Source organism: Dendrobates tinctorius, unplaced genomic scaffold (genome assembly GCF_039654945.1).
Source record: "Dendrobates tinctorius isolate UK_male_01 unplaced genomic scaffold, ASM3965494v1 ptg000003l, whole genome shotgun sequence".
Taxonomy (NCBI): domain Eukaryota; kingdom Metazoa; phylum Chordata; class Amphibia; order Anura; family Dendrobatidae; genus Dendrobates; species Dendrobates tinctorius.
In genome coordinates this window covers 74,615,429-74,631,931 of record NW_027361671.1, presented here as the reverse complement: position 1 = coordinate 74,631,931, position 16,503 = coordinate 74,615,429, and the positions used below count along the sequence as shown (strand labels likewise).

At 43.1% G+C, this 16,503-nt stretch overlaps 1 pseudogene; it reads right to left on the bottom strand.

Annotated features, from left to right (window-relative positions):
* Positions 1-5,446: 5,446 nt before the first annotated feature.
* LOC141080584 (uncharacterized) lies at positions 5,447-7,685 on the bottom strand (annotated as a pseudogene).
* Positions 7,686-16,503: the final 8,818 nt, after the last annotated feature.

Below are 16,503 nucleotides of genomic sequence, written 5' to 3'. Positions count from 1 at the left end.
TGTGACTACAAATGGCACAGAGAAAATCTGATTATTAATATTGATTGCTAAAGGAAAATGAATAATTTAGCAGATTTGGAGCAAATATCATTTGGTCAAATGCAAAGAATAGTTTTCTCACCATTCATAGAGGAGCAGTTACCTTCAGTCAAACTGATCATGTTCAGCTATTAGAGTTATCCATTGTGGCATTGTATGTTTTAATATACTGTATATCTATATAGTCAATATATATATATAGTTAGAAAAAATGGAATAGCACATGCAATCAAGCGGGTTTTATATGTTTACATTCAATTGTCTCTACACTGCTTGAAAAAGGCTTTTGAAGCCGAAACGTTGCACCACGCCATGTGAGACTAATAAAGTCCACTCATATATTTTTTTGCCAAACCTGGAGTGCTGCTTCCCCTTTTCTTTATTCCTATATCAATCTCTAGCTATTTATACCAGTATACATGCGTGTATATATATATATATACACTGCTCAAAAAAATAAAGGGAACACTTAAACAACATAATATAGCTCCAAGTAAATAAAACTTCTGTGAAATCAAACTGTCCACTTAGGAAGCAACACTGATTGACAATCAATTTTACATGCTGTTGTGCAAATGGAATAGACAACAGATGGAAATTATGGGCAATTATCAAAACACCCTCAATAAAGGAGTGGTTCTGCAGGTGGGGACCACAGACCACATCTCAGTAACAATGCTTTCTGGCTGATGTTTTGGTCACTTTTGAATGTTGGTTGTGCTTTCACACTCGTGGTAGCATGAGATGGACTCTACAACCCACACAAGTGGCTCATGTAGTGCAGCTCATCCAGGATGGCACATCTATGCGAGCTGTGGCAAGAAGGTTTGCTGTGTCTGTCAACATAGTGTCCAGAGGCTGGAGGTGCTACCAGGAAACATGCCAGTACACCAGGAGATATGAAGGGGGCCGCAGGAGGGCAGCAACCTAGCAGCAGGACTGCTACCTCCGCCTTTGTGCAAGGAGGAACAGGAGGAGCACTGCCAGAGCCGTGCAAAATGACCTCCAGCAGGCCAAAAATTTGAAAGTGTCTGCACAAACGGTTAGAAACCGACTCCATGAGGATGGTCTAAGTGCCCGATGTCCACAGATGGGGGTTGTGGTCACAGCCCAACACCGTGCAGGATGCTTGGCATTTGCCACAGAACACCAGGATTTGCAAATTTGCCACTGGCGCCCTGTGCTCTTCACAGATGAAAGCAGGTTCACACTGAGCACACGTGACAGACGTGGCAGAGTCTGGAGATGCCATGGAGAGTGATCTGCTGCCTGCAACATCCTTCAGCATGACTGGGTTGGCAGTGGGTCACTAATGGTGTGGGGTGGCATTTCTTTGGAGGGCCGCACGGTGTTGGGCTGTGAGCACAACCCCCATCTGAGGATGTCAGGCACTCAGACCATCCTCATGGAATCGGTTTCTAACCATTTGTGCAGACACATGCACATTTGTGGCCTGATGGAGGTCATTTTGCAGGGCTCTGGCAGTACTCCTCCTAGTCCTCCTTGCACAAAGGCTGAGGTAGCGGTCCTGCTGCTGGGTTCTTGCTCTCCTATGGCCCCCTCCACTACTCCTGGTGTACTGGCCTGTCTCCTGGTAGCACCTCCAGCCTTTGGACACTACGCTGACAGACACAGCAAACCTTCTTCCCACAGCTCACATTGATGTGCCATCCTAGATGAGCTGCACTAAGTGAGCCACTTGTGTGGGTTGTAGAGTCCGTCTCATGCTACTGCGAGTGTGAAAGAACAAGAAACATTCAAAAGTGACCAAAACATCAGCCAGAAAACATTGGTACTGAGAAGTGGTCTGTTGTCCCCACCTGCAGAACCACTGCTTTATTGAGGGTGTCTTGATAATTGCCAATAATTTCTATCTGTTGTCTATTCCATTTGCACAACAGTATGTGAAATTGATTGTCAATCAGTGTTGCTTCCTTAGTGGACAGTTTGATTTCACAGAAGTTTGATTCACTTGGAGTTATATTCTGCTGTTTGTGTTTAAGTTAAGTGTTCCCTTTATTTTTTTGAGCATTGTATATACTATATATATATATATATATATATATATATATATTTATATATATGTATGTAAGTATATGTGTATGTATGTATGTGTGTGTGTATATATATATATATATATATATATATAAGGTATATATCCATCATCCACTATGTTGCAGTATAATTCACCTGAAAATGTATAACACCATAAATATACAAACTCAATTATTTCAAGCTAAGCAAATTAAAGCAAATTAAACGTTACATCGTGGAAGTATTGTATCCATGCTATTACTAGATCTAAAAAGATTATTTCCGTAATATAGAATATATTGCCAACATTCACAAATCTCCCATAAGTGTATTGGTTTAGAACAAAAGAAATATCAAGAAAAGCTTTGATACTGTGGAAAACTGATTGCTTGGGAGGTTATGCTTCCTGTTAGGAAGCCTGCTAAGCCAGGGAGCTTTTTAGAGCCTAGGGTGATTGATAGTAGACAGCTACAACTGTTAGTATGAAACAGAATTAACTTTACTTTATATTTGTATTAAAAAGTAATTTAGTAAACAAGTGCATAAGACAATAGCTACAAGAAAAATATAATAATGAACAACTGTATTGCATCCCAAATCACATTTAATGAACAAGTTCTAGTGTGTAAAGAAGAACAATTGTGGGTTATGCATTAGTTTGCCATATGATCACGATAAGGTAAGTTTTGATTAGGTCAAATTTGCTTTTGACATTCAGAACAAACAAGATACAGGAATTTACACAGCAGTTTATTGCTTGTATGTTTTAACTGTATACTATCAGTTTTCAAATGCCCTCATTCCTGTAAAACTACTGAGGTCAGCATAGTTGGGCTACAAAGCTTTCTTTTTAATGACAAGATAGTTGATAAACCAAGTGCAGAAGAAGATTTTCCAATTAATTCTTCTATTTTATCATAAAAAGGATAGCACATAATACTTGAAAGATGGGTATATATCGCACTACCCAAGAGACCGCTCTCATATGCCATGTTAAATCCAAGTTCACTAGTAATTTCTAGTGTTCTGAAATACAATACTAAGAGGGAATAACATGAACAATGCATAAAGTTTGAAATTTGTCATACATTGGAGCTTTTTATTATGTTATTTTACTCATTTATACAGTACAAGATGGAGGCCCGATGCTATCGCATCGGGAGGGCGGTGACGTCCCGATGGGGGCAGGCTTTGCCGCACTGAGAATCTGACGTCCCCAAGCGCTCACCCACCTATCCACTTTCTCTTTTCACCATGTGCTGAGTTATCCTGTCTGTGCTCTCTCCTGTCATCTGTGTCTCAATCTATATTTAATGTATGCATGTGATTTTTATCTATGTCTTATCTATGTGTCTATGTATCATCGATGTATGTTATCTGGACCTATCATCTATCACTTTATTTGACATGTATCTAGCAGCTATGTATGTAGTTCATATCTATTTAGCATCTACCTATGTATCTCATATCTATATAGCTATTTATCTATCAATATCGGATATCTATTTATCTCTATTTAAAGAGATTTGGTGAAGAGCCATCCCACCCATCTCTTTAGCTGTTCCCAAAAGACCCAGCCCTGTTAAGGTTAATTTAAGTCTCTCAGCACCTGTGACACTGGAGCATTTAATCTGGGTTTATTTTGCCAAGTTTTAAAAACTGGATAACACATATATCCACGGTGATCACCTTACAATATGAAATATTTATGTATATATCACACAATCTATATCTCCTAGCTATCATCTATCTATGTCTATGTGTATCTATCTATCTATCTATCTATTTATCTGTCTATGTGATATTATTTATATCTTAAATATCTATATATTTATAATACTATGTATGTATATCTATGAGATATTTATCTATCATCCACCTCTAAATCATATATATATATATTAATCATATTACAAATGCAATAGATTAATTTAAAACATTTTTATAAACAACATTCTTTGTAAAAATTTTATCACTATTACCTAACAACTTTCCTTGAAGCGGTGTATTAATAACTTTCACTTTGACATGGAAGCGTTGCTTCACTCTGGAGAAAGCAACATATAGCTGCCCATGTCCAAAGGCTGGTTCAGGTAAATAAATACCCACCCGATTGAGGGTCTGTCCTTGGGACTTGTTAATAGTCATGGCGAATGCAGGTTTGACTGGAAACTGTCGTCTTCTTAATTTAAAGGGTAACCCAGTCTCGGAAGGACATAAATCTATGCATGGAATAAGTACAATGTCCCCTTCAGCTGATCCAGTAACCACTTTAGCCTGTATGATGTTGGGGTGTAAGGCAGTGACAATCAGCCAAGTTCCATTGCACAGACCTTTTTTGGTATTGAGGTTTCGCAGTAGCATGACAATGGTGCCCATTTTAAGTTGGAGCCGATGTGGTGGCATTACTGATGGCGTCAGTGAATTAAAAAATTCAGCTGGGTATTGTCCATGGTCATCAGCTTCATCAGCATCAAAAGAATCGTCGCTTGTATATAAAATGTACTCGCCACTTATTCTATCCATTATTTGAGAGTTGAGAAGGTGTACATCTTCATTTTTTGGACAGAGTATTGCATGTGTTGCTGCAGTGTTAACAATTTCTTTGTCATTGACATTTATGGTAATGTTTTCTCCAAAGATGTCGGTCACTAAACAGCCAGTGGACAGCATATCAGGAGGAATTTCTATGACATCATCTCCAAGGTTGCGTTCATTTCACAGCTCGCCATTTCCGAGTTTAAGCAACCAACTGCTGTATTCAGGATCACTAGACTGCATGTTATTCAATAGCGGCAGTCTTCTAAAGTTTTTCCATTGCTTTGAATATTTAACACAGCAATCTACAATTTCTATTCTTGTGGCATTAGCAAGTACAGGAAGGCATTGTCTGAAGTCTCCTCCAAGAACAAAAACTTTACCTCCAAAGGGTACTTGATTTTTGTCAGCAACATGTGATGCCATGACATCACGTAGAAGTCTACCGATGACATTCAAAGCATGGTTTTGTGCCATTGTGCACTCATCAATGATAAAAAGTTAAGTATGTTACAATTTTTTGGCAGCGTTGGTATCACTTTTAATCCAGGAAACAGAAGTTTCATTGATAGGAATTGGTATGCCGTAGAGAGAGTACATGGTTAGTCCTCCTTGTAGCAAGTTAGCCGCTATTCCTGTTGTGGCTGCAGGTGAGACAACATCTCCTTGCCCTCGTACAAAATGCATGAGTAGATCGTATAGATAGGTTTTTCCACTGCCACCAGGACCATCAATAAAGAAGCACTTTGGTGTTAATGTGGTGTCTTGTAAAGCTTGAACTATGGCCTCATATGCAAAACATTGCTCCTGATTTTTTTCATCTCTGCAGCCCTTGTTAACTCATATTCCTTATCATACTCATCTTGAGGTTGACTTTTTTGTTTGCTGGTCGTGGTAAATTGAAATCATCAAAAATCTTCCCATGGATTAGCAACACATCTTGCACATCTTTCATAGCATACCCTTCACAATTGATGCCATCTTCTGTGTTATTGTGGTATCTATGACAGTAGTCTTTTAAGAAATGTTCCTTAAACTCATTCCATAACTCTAGGGGATTGGTAGATGGGCCGAAAACACAAATGTAAGCAACCATCTCCCGAAGTTGTGTAGGCATGTTAAGAATCGTGGCATCTATTATAGTATTTTTCCAAACATTGTCATCTATCAACAATCCTAGTGCTAATGCAGCATCTTTAAATGTTTGATGTGTAACCCCATTTATGGATTTAATGCTGTCAAAACTTGCTGCGCCTTTTACATGCAATAGTAACAAACGTAAATAACATCGTTCTTGGTCTTTTACACTAACTGTATACATTCTTCCAATTACTTTAACGCTTTGCTGCTTTCTGGGTTCCCATGTGTCTTGTTTCCAAACATAGTGTTCTGGAATTTCTCGGTAGTAATATTGATGTGCATTTAGGTCGATCTTATTAAGATTGAAGTACGCCATTAGTGTGGATTTGTTTTGGAGCTTTTGTTGAATGTTGTCAATGGGATCGCCTTCATGAAAATATAGTGGCTGAGAGTTCTGCAGGTGTACTGCTAGGTGAATGATGGCATGAGATTGTTTATGCATTTGGTAAGCAAATATTCTCCATGCAGCTTCTGGTGCACTGACATATCTCGAATCGACAAATTGGTTTGTTTCATCATGTTTGATGTCTGTTTGAGCTATTTCAATATTAGCTTTCTCATGTCCTTTGTATACATATGTAAACAAATATTTAACACTTTGGATAGAAGCACAAATTTCCACATTAATGTGGCAGTTGTATTTTTTGAGCAAATATGGGTTGTATGGAACAACCCATGAATTATCATTTTTTTTTTAATGATGGTCGTAGGTTCTCCGAATGTTTCTCCGGTAACTTGGATAGCCGTCCCTTTGCTTGACAGTATATTCCTGATATTTTTTGGGGAAACCTTTGGTACACTTCCCATTATCCATACAGGGAGAGTTAGGATTGGCTTCTCCACAGGGACCATGAATAATGTTTTCAATAACAATGTTGTGGAGCTGAGGGTATTTTTTTTCATTTGGAATTTCTGCCCATACTATGTTGTCCATGTCCTCTTCATTTCTTAATTTTGAATTGTTTTCCAGGATTATTAAAATATGTGCATGTGGAAGACCACGCTTTTGAAACTCGATGACTTGGACGGCTGCGTTAACCTCTCCAAATAATCCATTATTGATGTCTGCTAATATGGAATCAAGTTTAATTTTAAAAACACGTGCCACCAAGTCTGGCCTATGTTCCACATGTTGCCACGGTTCTAAATTTGTTGTTATTTCAGTCCACTTGGGATTACACATCATGGTGACAAACAGATCTGGGCGACCATACTTTGCTACTATACGCATAGCATCTTGGTAGCGCTGTTGCATGTTTCTTGGACTGCCTTCAAAAGATGATGGCAAAATTACTATCTTTCCAATTGGGATGCCCTTTTCAATAGATTTGTTTAGTAAATGTTCTTGTAGAAGGCAGTAATCTTCCACTTTTAAATCTTTCTGGTTTATCCTGATGGAATGTAGACGATTTGCATCTATTTTGACTTATGCTTTGACTAAATATTGCTGTGTGAGCTTGCCACCATTGAATAGTGGATTAAATCCCTTCCTGACAGATAATACAAAGCTATAGTACTGAAGTTGGGTTATTTTTCGGGCACTGTTGTTTTAGACCGTCATGCCAGCCTTGGTCTCCATAAGGGAAAAATATAGGATACAGCAGAGCATCCAAATTGCTATGGAGAATGCTGATACGTTGTGTTTTGGGAGTCAGAGGGTTGAGTGGATCAGGTTTTAAATTGATTAATTTGTCTCTATTGAAGGGAGGCTCACCATCTTCATTTTGAAAGACAACTGCAACTTCACTCACTGTTGGGTTGTTTTATCACCTTGGATCTTGATTCGTATCTTGCTTAATAGCCATTGTTATGGTTGGCATGACAGTTCCATTTTGATGAGCTTTGATCTGTTCTTGTTGTTCAACATCGCATAGCATTTCATAGGCAGCAGCGAATGGATTGTTAGCTTGCAGTTCCTCATCAATAATGTTCATCAATGTAGGATGACATTTTTTATTTTCTTTCATTTTGAGTCTTAGTTCATTTGCGTCAGCTGTATCCAGTATATAAAGTTGAGCAAATTTTGGTTGGTGTTCATCTGTTGGATGTAGTGTGCCTGTTCGATGATAGATCTGTCCATGTATGCGAAAACAGTATGGGCCATATCCAGGTGGTAGTGAAATACTTGCTCCCATGGAGGCAAAAGCAAAAGAGCTGTTGATACTACGAAAATTGTCCATGAAATTTTTGCTGAATTCACTTTCTCCTATCATGAACATTTTGAATTCTTCAGGATACTGGAGTATAGGTAGATGTACTTTTCTCTTCTGATAGCACTGCGTAAATTTTCCATCAGAAGGCATCTCAGCTCAAAAATGCAAAGATTGGCAACTTTGACATAAATGGTTCATTAGACTGCAGCTGTGTTCGTGAATTGTGTTTTTATCGTGGGTTACATTTTTTGCTTGTAGTTGAAGTTTATGTCTTTCTTTTTCTATATGGCTTGATTGCCGGTGGATGTTGATTTGTCGTTGGTGTTGTAGTCACACTTCTCTATGGCTTTGTGTTTCAGCTTGTCGCTGTAGACAGTGTGCTTCTGCACCGTGTGACAGTGTCCTTGCTGTGGCAAATGGACATTGTTCCTGAAGTAGCTTGCATTGGGATATTGCATTGTTAGTTAACCCCACACATCTTGTAGTTGTAGACTCAATGGTGAGGTGTGCTGGTTGTGATGGGTCATCTTTTGAGCCTGGTATTGTTGTTGAGACAGAAGTTTTTTTTTTGCGGAGCCCTGGTGATTTAGACGTGCGCTTGTGTTGGTTGGTAAGTCCGTGACATGCTATTATGTGTATTTTTCGTTACTGTGACATGGTATTATGTGAAGTTTTTGATGTTCGTGACATGCTGTAATGTGTATTATTTTAGGCCTATTGACACATGTAAAGTGTTTTTTTAGGTCCAGCGACATGTTGTATTGTATCTTATTTTAGGTCCAGCGACACACTTCAACATATGTTTTTCATGTCCAGTGTCACGCTGTGACGTGTATTTTTTATGTCCAGTGACACACTGTAACGTGTATTTTAGGTATTGTGACACGCTGTAACGTATATTTTTTCAGTACAGCGACACACTGTAGGGGCACTGAGACGCTTTAACCTTTTTTTTATGTACAGCGTGTATTATTTTAGGTCCAGTGGTCCAGCGACACGCTGTAACGTGTCTTTTGTAGGTCCAGCGACACGCTGTAACGTGTATTATTTTAGGTCCAGTGACACAGTGTAATGTGTATGTTTTAGGTCCAGTGACAGGCTGTAAGTGTAACCTTTTTTTTATGTACACCGATTCCGAGTCCTTTTTTTTATGTACACCGATTCCAAGTCCTTTTTTTTATGTACACCAATGCAGAGTCTGCTGGCAGGTGCATCACAGCAATGACATGCTGTGACGCAGTTCATAAATAAACAGATAGAGCAACTGAGTTCACGCATGCGCAGTGGACGGGATCACAGCAGCGGCCGTGATTCCAACTGCGTTCGGGATCGCAACGGCAGCTTGGATCCGACCAGCAGATGGGATCCAAGCAGCGGCCGGGATCCCAGTGGCGGTCGGGATCACAGCAGCGGCCTGGATCCAAGCAGTGGGGGAGATCCTAGCAGTGTCCGGGATCCCAGCTGCGGTCGGGATCGCAGCGGCAGCCTGGATCTGAGCGGCAGTCGAGATCACAGCGGCGTTCGGGATCACAGCTGCATCCTGGATCGAGCGGCATCACTTGGGTGTTCCAAAATCGCGGTCAGCATACTTCCGGTGCAGCAAGGTGGATTGTGGGATTCGGGGACATCTATACGGAAGTGGATGACAGACAATTTAAGGCAATTATATATATAGATAGCACCATCACATTCTACAGCAGTTTATAGACATCATCATTACTCACAATCTAAATTCCCTATTAGTTTTTCTTTAGTTTGAGGACAGAAACTGGAACATCCAGAAGAAAGCATAAGGAGAACATGCAAACTCTTTCATGATGTTGTCCTGGGTCAGAGTTGAACACAGGACCCCAGTGTTGTTGTTCATGAAAATAACAAATACCAAGCAGTAGAATGAGAATATGAGATCACCTTTAGCTCTTGGACTAATACAGGGAAATTAAGGCAGCATGGTAGCTTAGTGATTAGCACTGTTGCATTGCTGTGCTGGGGTCCTGGTTTCAACTCCCATCAAGAACAGCATCTGCAAGGAATTATAATAATAATATTTTTTTTATTTCTGTAGTGGCAACATATTCCGCAGCACTTTATATTTTCATGATGACAATGTCTGTAACGTACTATGAAATTAATGGTACTATATAAGTGACTAAAATAAATAAATAAATAAATACATATTGTCATGGAATGGATGCAAACTTCCCTATTGCTGTACACACAAATCACTGCAAGGAATATTAAGCCACGAGAGTTAATACTAACAGACTCCTAGATTCATAAAGGCTATGTACTAAGTGCGAAGCCTGGCAAAAATTACAAGCAGGGTCGTCCATACACCCTTGAAGGCACCAACTATAGTAGCTCATTCAATTATTCTGAACAAAGTACAGTTGTGGTCCTACTACACTTATAAAAGTTATGCACAGTGCAAAGCCTGCCAAAAATTACAACCACGGTCGTCCATACACCCTTGAAGTCACTAACTATAGTATCTCATTCAAATATTATGAACAAAGTATAGTTATGGTCCTCCTAAACTTATAAAAGATATGTAAAGTGCAAAACCTGTCAAAAGTTAGAAGCAGGGCCATCCATACACCCTTGAGAGCACTATCTGTAGTATCTCATTCAAATATTATGACCAAAGTGTAGTTGTGGTACTCCTATACATATAAAGACTCTGAACACAGTGCAAAGCCAGGAAAATATTGTGATGAGCGTCAGCTTAAGTTGAGTCATTTTTGTTGAATGAGTGGACCCTCTGGGCCATGGCACCCACCCACCTAGGGCGAGCTGACCTAGTGAGAATCCACCCCCTATACAGGGAGTGTCAGGGGCAAGACCAAGGTGGTGAGCCACCACAGCAGCTGGACCAGACGGCTGGCTCAGGGAAGCAAGACAAGGCGAGACAAGACGTTAGTTCAAGGAAACTTCATTTGAACACTTCTGGGTACAACTGGTGCAAAACGTGAACACACAAAGTACATAAAGCAAGATGCATGCAATGGCACGCTGAGGTCCAAGGCATGAGAAACACTTCAGGGTATAACAGGTGCAAAACGTGAACACACAAAGTACATAGAGCAAGGTGCGTGCAAGGGCACGCCGAGGTCCAAAGCAGGGTACGTGCAGATGCTAGACAGAGGCATGAGGACATCGGACTCCGGACAGCAGGCAACGATCAACTGGGCATCAGGTTCTGTAGCTCTGATGGTAATCGGCAGGCTCCGGACATCCGGTAAGCAAACCAGGGTTCCATGCAAGGAGACAAGACAAAGTTAGAAACAGGATGCATGTCAACGAACACGCCCGGGTCAGGTTCACAGGACGGAGGCCTGCGCATGCCAAGGGGCATGCCAGGGACAGGTACAGGGACGGTGACCTGTGCATGCGAAGAGACACGCCAAGGAGAGATACAGTATGGAGGGCTGCGCGTGAAGAGGACACGCCAGGGACCAAGATAGGGTACGGTGGCATCGGAATCCCGGGTGCTGGCATTGACTGACAGGGTCCAGGAATCAGATTGCGGAAATCAGGTCCGGACCTCTGGCAGCGGTCGACAGGTTACGGAATCCGGCAGGCAAGACAGGGTTCAGAGCAGAGCAAAGTAAGCAAAAGACTTTGTGCAATAGTAGCACAAAAAGGCACAGTGCGAAAACCAGCGCACATGCAAGGGAGCACGGAAACCATGGCTGGGGCACCGGCAGGCGGTACCGACGGTGGCATAAGCAGGCGGTCATGACTTAGAGCCGGCACAGCTGCGGCTTACACAGCCGGTAACCACTATAGCACTGGACGGCGGGCACGGCTGAGGCACACAGGCGAGCACGACTAGAGGCGGCACGGCTGAGTCACAACAGGCAGGCATAGGGCGACCAGGCACGTGCACAAGGGCACGGAGCCATAAGGCAGGGCTAGGCAAAGGAACAGGACAGAGACACGTGCAAAACAGCATGGCAAAGCCTAGTACGAAAGGTGCAAGAGCGCACGAAACATCAGAGACAAGGCATAGGGTAAGAGGCAGAGTCCTGTGCATGCAGAGGGCATGCCAGGGGCAAAGTACAAGACGAGGCCTGCGCGTGTGGAGAGACACACCAGGGACAGGGACAGAGTCTAGCAGCGGAGCGTAGGCCAAAGTCCAGAGCCGGGCCAAGGGAGAGCCTTGGGACTAGACAGAGTACAGAGCGGAGGCCTGCACGTGTAGAGAGGCATGCCAGGGACAGGGTACAGAATGGAGACCTGCACATGTAGAGAGACATGTCAGGGACAGGGTACAGAGCGGTGGCCTGCATGTGTAGAAAGACACATCAGGGACAGGGTACAGAACATAGCATAACAAGGAAGCATAGCGAGGACAAACAAAGTACGAAGGACAACACGAGACAAAGCATGAGACAAGAGATGGAATAAGAGCACGGAGCGTGTGCAGAGACACACGACAGAGCAAAGTGCAAGGGCACAGAATACAGGGAGCAACCCAGCAGACCAAGCAGCCATGCAGGGAAGCAACACAATACTCAGGCCCTGAGCATGGGAAGGGGCGGTCTGATATAGGGCATAGCACCTCCACTTCTGGGTCAGGACCAGGGAAGAACTTCCAGTTCAGATCCTCCAGGATTACAGGGAGCAGTCACATGATCAGGATTCCAGACATGCAGGGATGATTGCAGAACCAGTACTGAAACCTAGGCAGGTCACATGATCAGAATTCCCGACATGCAGAGATGATAGCAGAACCAGTGCTGAAACCTAGGCAGGTCACATGATCAGAGTTCCAGACATGCAGAGATGAATGCAGAACCATCCTCTGCTGGAACATAGGAAGGACACAAGATCAGGGGTTCTAGACATGACGAGACGATCACAGAAGGCAGAGCAGAATCGCAGGCATTCCGCAGCTCAACAGTCATGAGGTGAGTGTGCACACTGCTCTAGGGAACATGCAGGATAGCAGACATGAGATGCGTGTGCACACCGCTCCAGGGGTCATGAGGCAAAACAGACATGGCAGACATGACAGACATGGCAAGCATGACAAAAATATAAGTATGCTTGTCCATAGGCAACAATTGCAAGGCCTCATTAAAATATTAAGAAAGTGCAGTTGATGCACTCATAAAGGCTGTGAACAAAGTGCTCAGACATGAAAAAATGTAATGTCACTTGTGACTGGATACCCCGCCTCCAGCAGGGCGAATTTCTATAACACCCGTGAACCTGGATACACTGCCTCTAGCAGGGCGAATTTAAACAGAGTTAATGGAAACACCGGGGAAACCGTTGCAATGGAGGGCCCTGCAATAGGGAATGGGGATGTGGAGACCTTCTGCACTCCCCTGAGTCAGTGTCCCTACACTCCTGATGATCCCTAGGCAGGTTCCGCACCTGGCGACAAGCTGGATACCTCAAATCCCTAGCTCGCCCTGCACCTATCCCTTTCTAGTGAATTGGATGGTGCAGAAACTAATCCCATCACTGCACTAATACGCACACAAGGAAAGTCACAAACAGGGAAAAACACCACTTAGCTTTGCTCTGATGCTATTGCTCCTAGCAACAGAGTACAACACCAAAGTTCAGCTTCACCCCTGAAGCTCGACACCTGAATTCAGCTTCCGCCTGAAGCTATTACACCAGAGCTCCCCTGAGCTGCCAGGAACTCCTCTCTGTAGTTCCTTCCTTCACCAGACTTGGTTGCAAATGAGCAATATCACCAACAGTGAGTGAGACCACCTGCTACTCCTTTATAGATAGGAGCCAGGGTATCACACCTGCTTCATTATCACGTGCAATAACACTAGCGGCCACCGGGGGCAACTGAACTAAAGTAACCAGAGTTCAATGATCCTAATGGCCACCGGGGGCAAAACTAACTTTACGCAAACAGCTTAAAGAAAAAAAAAAGGTTACTTGTGCAAAATCTGTCATAATCCAACCTGGATCATGACAAAAATTATAAGGAGGGTAATACAGTCAACCATAGAACCTTGAAGACAACAACTTGAGGGCCTCATTAAACTATTTTGAAAGTGTAGCTGATGTACTGTTGTACTCATAAAGGCAACCATTGGAGAGCCTCATAACATATTAAGAAAGTGTAGCTGATGTGCTCTAGCACTCATAAAGGCTCTGAGCAAAGTGCTCAGCCATGAAAAAATTATAAGTAGGGTCATCCAGTCATCCACAGACAATTGAAGGCAACAACTGGAAGTCTAGTTAGCTGAGTCCTGACAATTTTGGCATACACTGTGTGCCAGCACGGACTGAACACAGCTTGAAGCAAAAGGCAGAGGGAGGGTCTGACAGAGACTGGGGGCACAGTGTTTATTGTTGCATGACTTCCAGTCTCTGCCAGACAGGAAAACTCTAGAAAGGTTGTGACCAGCTCTTTCAGAATCAGGAGAGAGCTGGTTACATCCCCAAGTGTGGTATCTAGGCAATAGTGCAGAATGCTGACAGGTAGTATATTACAAATTGTCAGTATTCTGCAGCCAAGGTACACACAATAAAAAAGGCCAGACAACCCCTTTAACGTATTGTAGGGATTTCCTCTGGAAGGTAATGGCAGGGCTGCAGTAACGAGGCAACACACAGGCGTAAAGTCTAATTTCAGTGGTTTAATGTTACTTTGCAAACAGCAGGTTAACAGAAAATCAGGAAAAACATAAATGTACTCCAGCTTGGAGAACCACTGGTCCCAGACTCACCCCTTGCACGGGATGGGCTTAACTAAGCGGCTGTCAGGTCCTGCGGCATCCGCCAGGTGCCATTCCCAGGGTTGTTGAGAGTCTTGCTGCTATAGACCTGCTGCACGGGGATCCTGTATACAAGTTCAGGCTAAGTCCAGCCAAGTTCCTGTAACTTCCAGAAACACACTCACCATGTGCCAAATACCAACCTCCATTACATAGCCCATAACCCCTCCCACCAGTGAGGTAGACATCACATGGGCTGATCACGTGACCATGACATCATCGCAGGTCCTGTCTTTAGGGAAAAACCCGGCCAAACATTAATCTGCTGGGAGAAATGTATCTCTCATCCAGTAAAACACCCTTTCCTGTACCACTTACCTCTCTCCTATGTTCAACTCTAGAGGGGTGGACACATGACATACAGTGAACTCTGGACAGGGCATCTGCATTCCCCTGTAGTCTGCCTGCCCGATGTTCTACTGAAAATTTAAAATTTTGCAGGGACAGGAACCACCTGGTGACTCGGGCATTCCTCTCCTTAGCTTGACTCATCCACGTTGATCACCAATCGAAATGTTCTCCCCAGCAAATAGTAGCGCAATGACTCCAGTGCCCACTTGATGGCCAGGCACTCTCTCTCCACAATAGTGTACCTGGTTTCATCTGGGGTAAGCTTCCGGCTTAGGAAACTAACGGGATGCTCTTCCCCATTAACCTCCTGAGACAGCACGGCACCGAGCCCTATCTCAGAGGCATCAGTCTGCACAACAAACTCTCTTTTGAAATTTAGAGTGATCAGGACTGGTGTACCACACAGTACCTCTTTTAACTTTGTAAAGGCCCCCTCTAACTGATCATTCCTGTGGATCATCACAGATTTCCTTCCTTTTAAGCAGTCTGTTAAAGGTGCAGACAGGGTTGCAAAGTTAGGAATGAACCGCCTGTAATATCCCACCAAACATAAAAAGGCTTTTACCTGTTTTGTTGTGAGAGGACGGGGCCAGTTCTGAATTGCCTCCACTTTGTTTTTCTTGAGGCTTGAGAACTCCTCTCCCAATGATGTAACCCAAGTACCAAGTTTCCTCCAACCCTATGGAACACTTCTTCGGGTTGGCAGTTAGCCCTGCTTGTCGCATAAAGTCTATCACTGCCTGTACTTTTGCTAAGTGACTTTCCCAGTCGGTGGTGTACACAATAATATCGTCTAGATAGGCTCAGGCATAGCGGCGGTGGGGACGGAGAACAATATCCATTAATTGCTGGAACGTTGCTAGTGCGCCATGCAACCCAAAGGGTAACACCTTATACTGGAACAGCCCCTCGGGTGTTACAAAAGCCATTTTTTCCTTCGCATCCTCTGTTAGGGGTACCTGCCAATAATTTTTTGTGAGGTCCAGAGTTGTAAAATACAGTGCCAGCCCAAATCGCTCTATTAACTCGTCAACCTGGGGCATGGGGTAGGCGTCAAACTTTGAAATGTCTTTAAGCTTTTTAAAATCATTACAGAATCTTAGAGACCCATCAGGCTTGGGTATTAGGACTATTGGGCTGGCCCATTCACTTTTGGACTCTTCTACGACCCCTAACTGTAGCATAGTTTTCACCTCTTCCGAGATGGCTTGTTGCTGGGCCTCAGGCATCCGATATGGCTTTAGTCGGATTTTGGCCTGTGGCTCCATGACAATGTCATGTTGGATTAGGGAGGTACGTCTGGGGAGCTCCAAAAAACATCAGTATTTCGACTAATGAACTCCTGGGCCTCCTGAACCTGTCTAGGAGACAAAGTATCTGCAATTTTGACTGCGGGTTGGGCTTCTCCTGCCTCGCCCCAAGGTAATGGAGCCTTCTCCATCTGAAATGCATGCAGCGGACTATCCCCACCAAGGTTTTCTCTATCTTTCCAT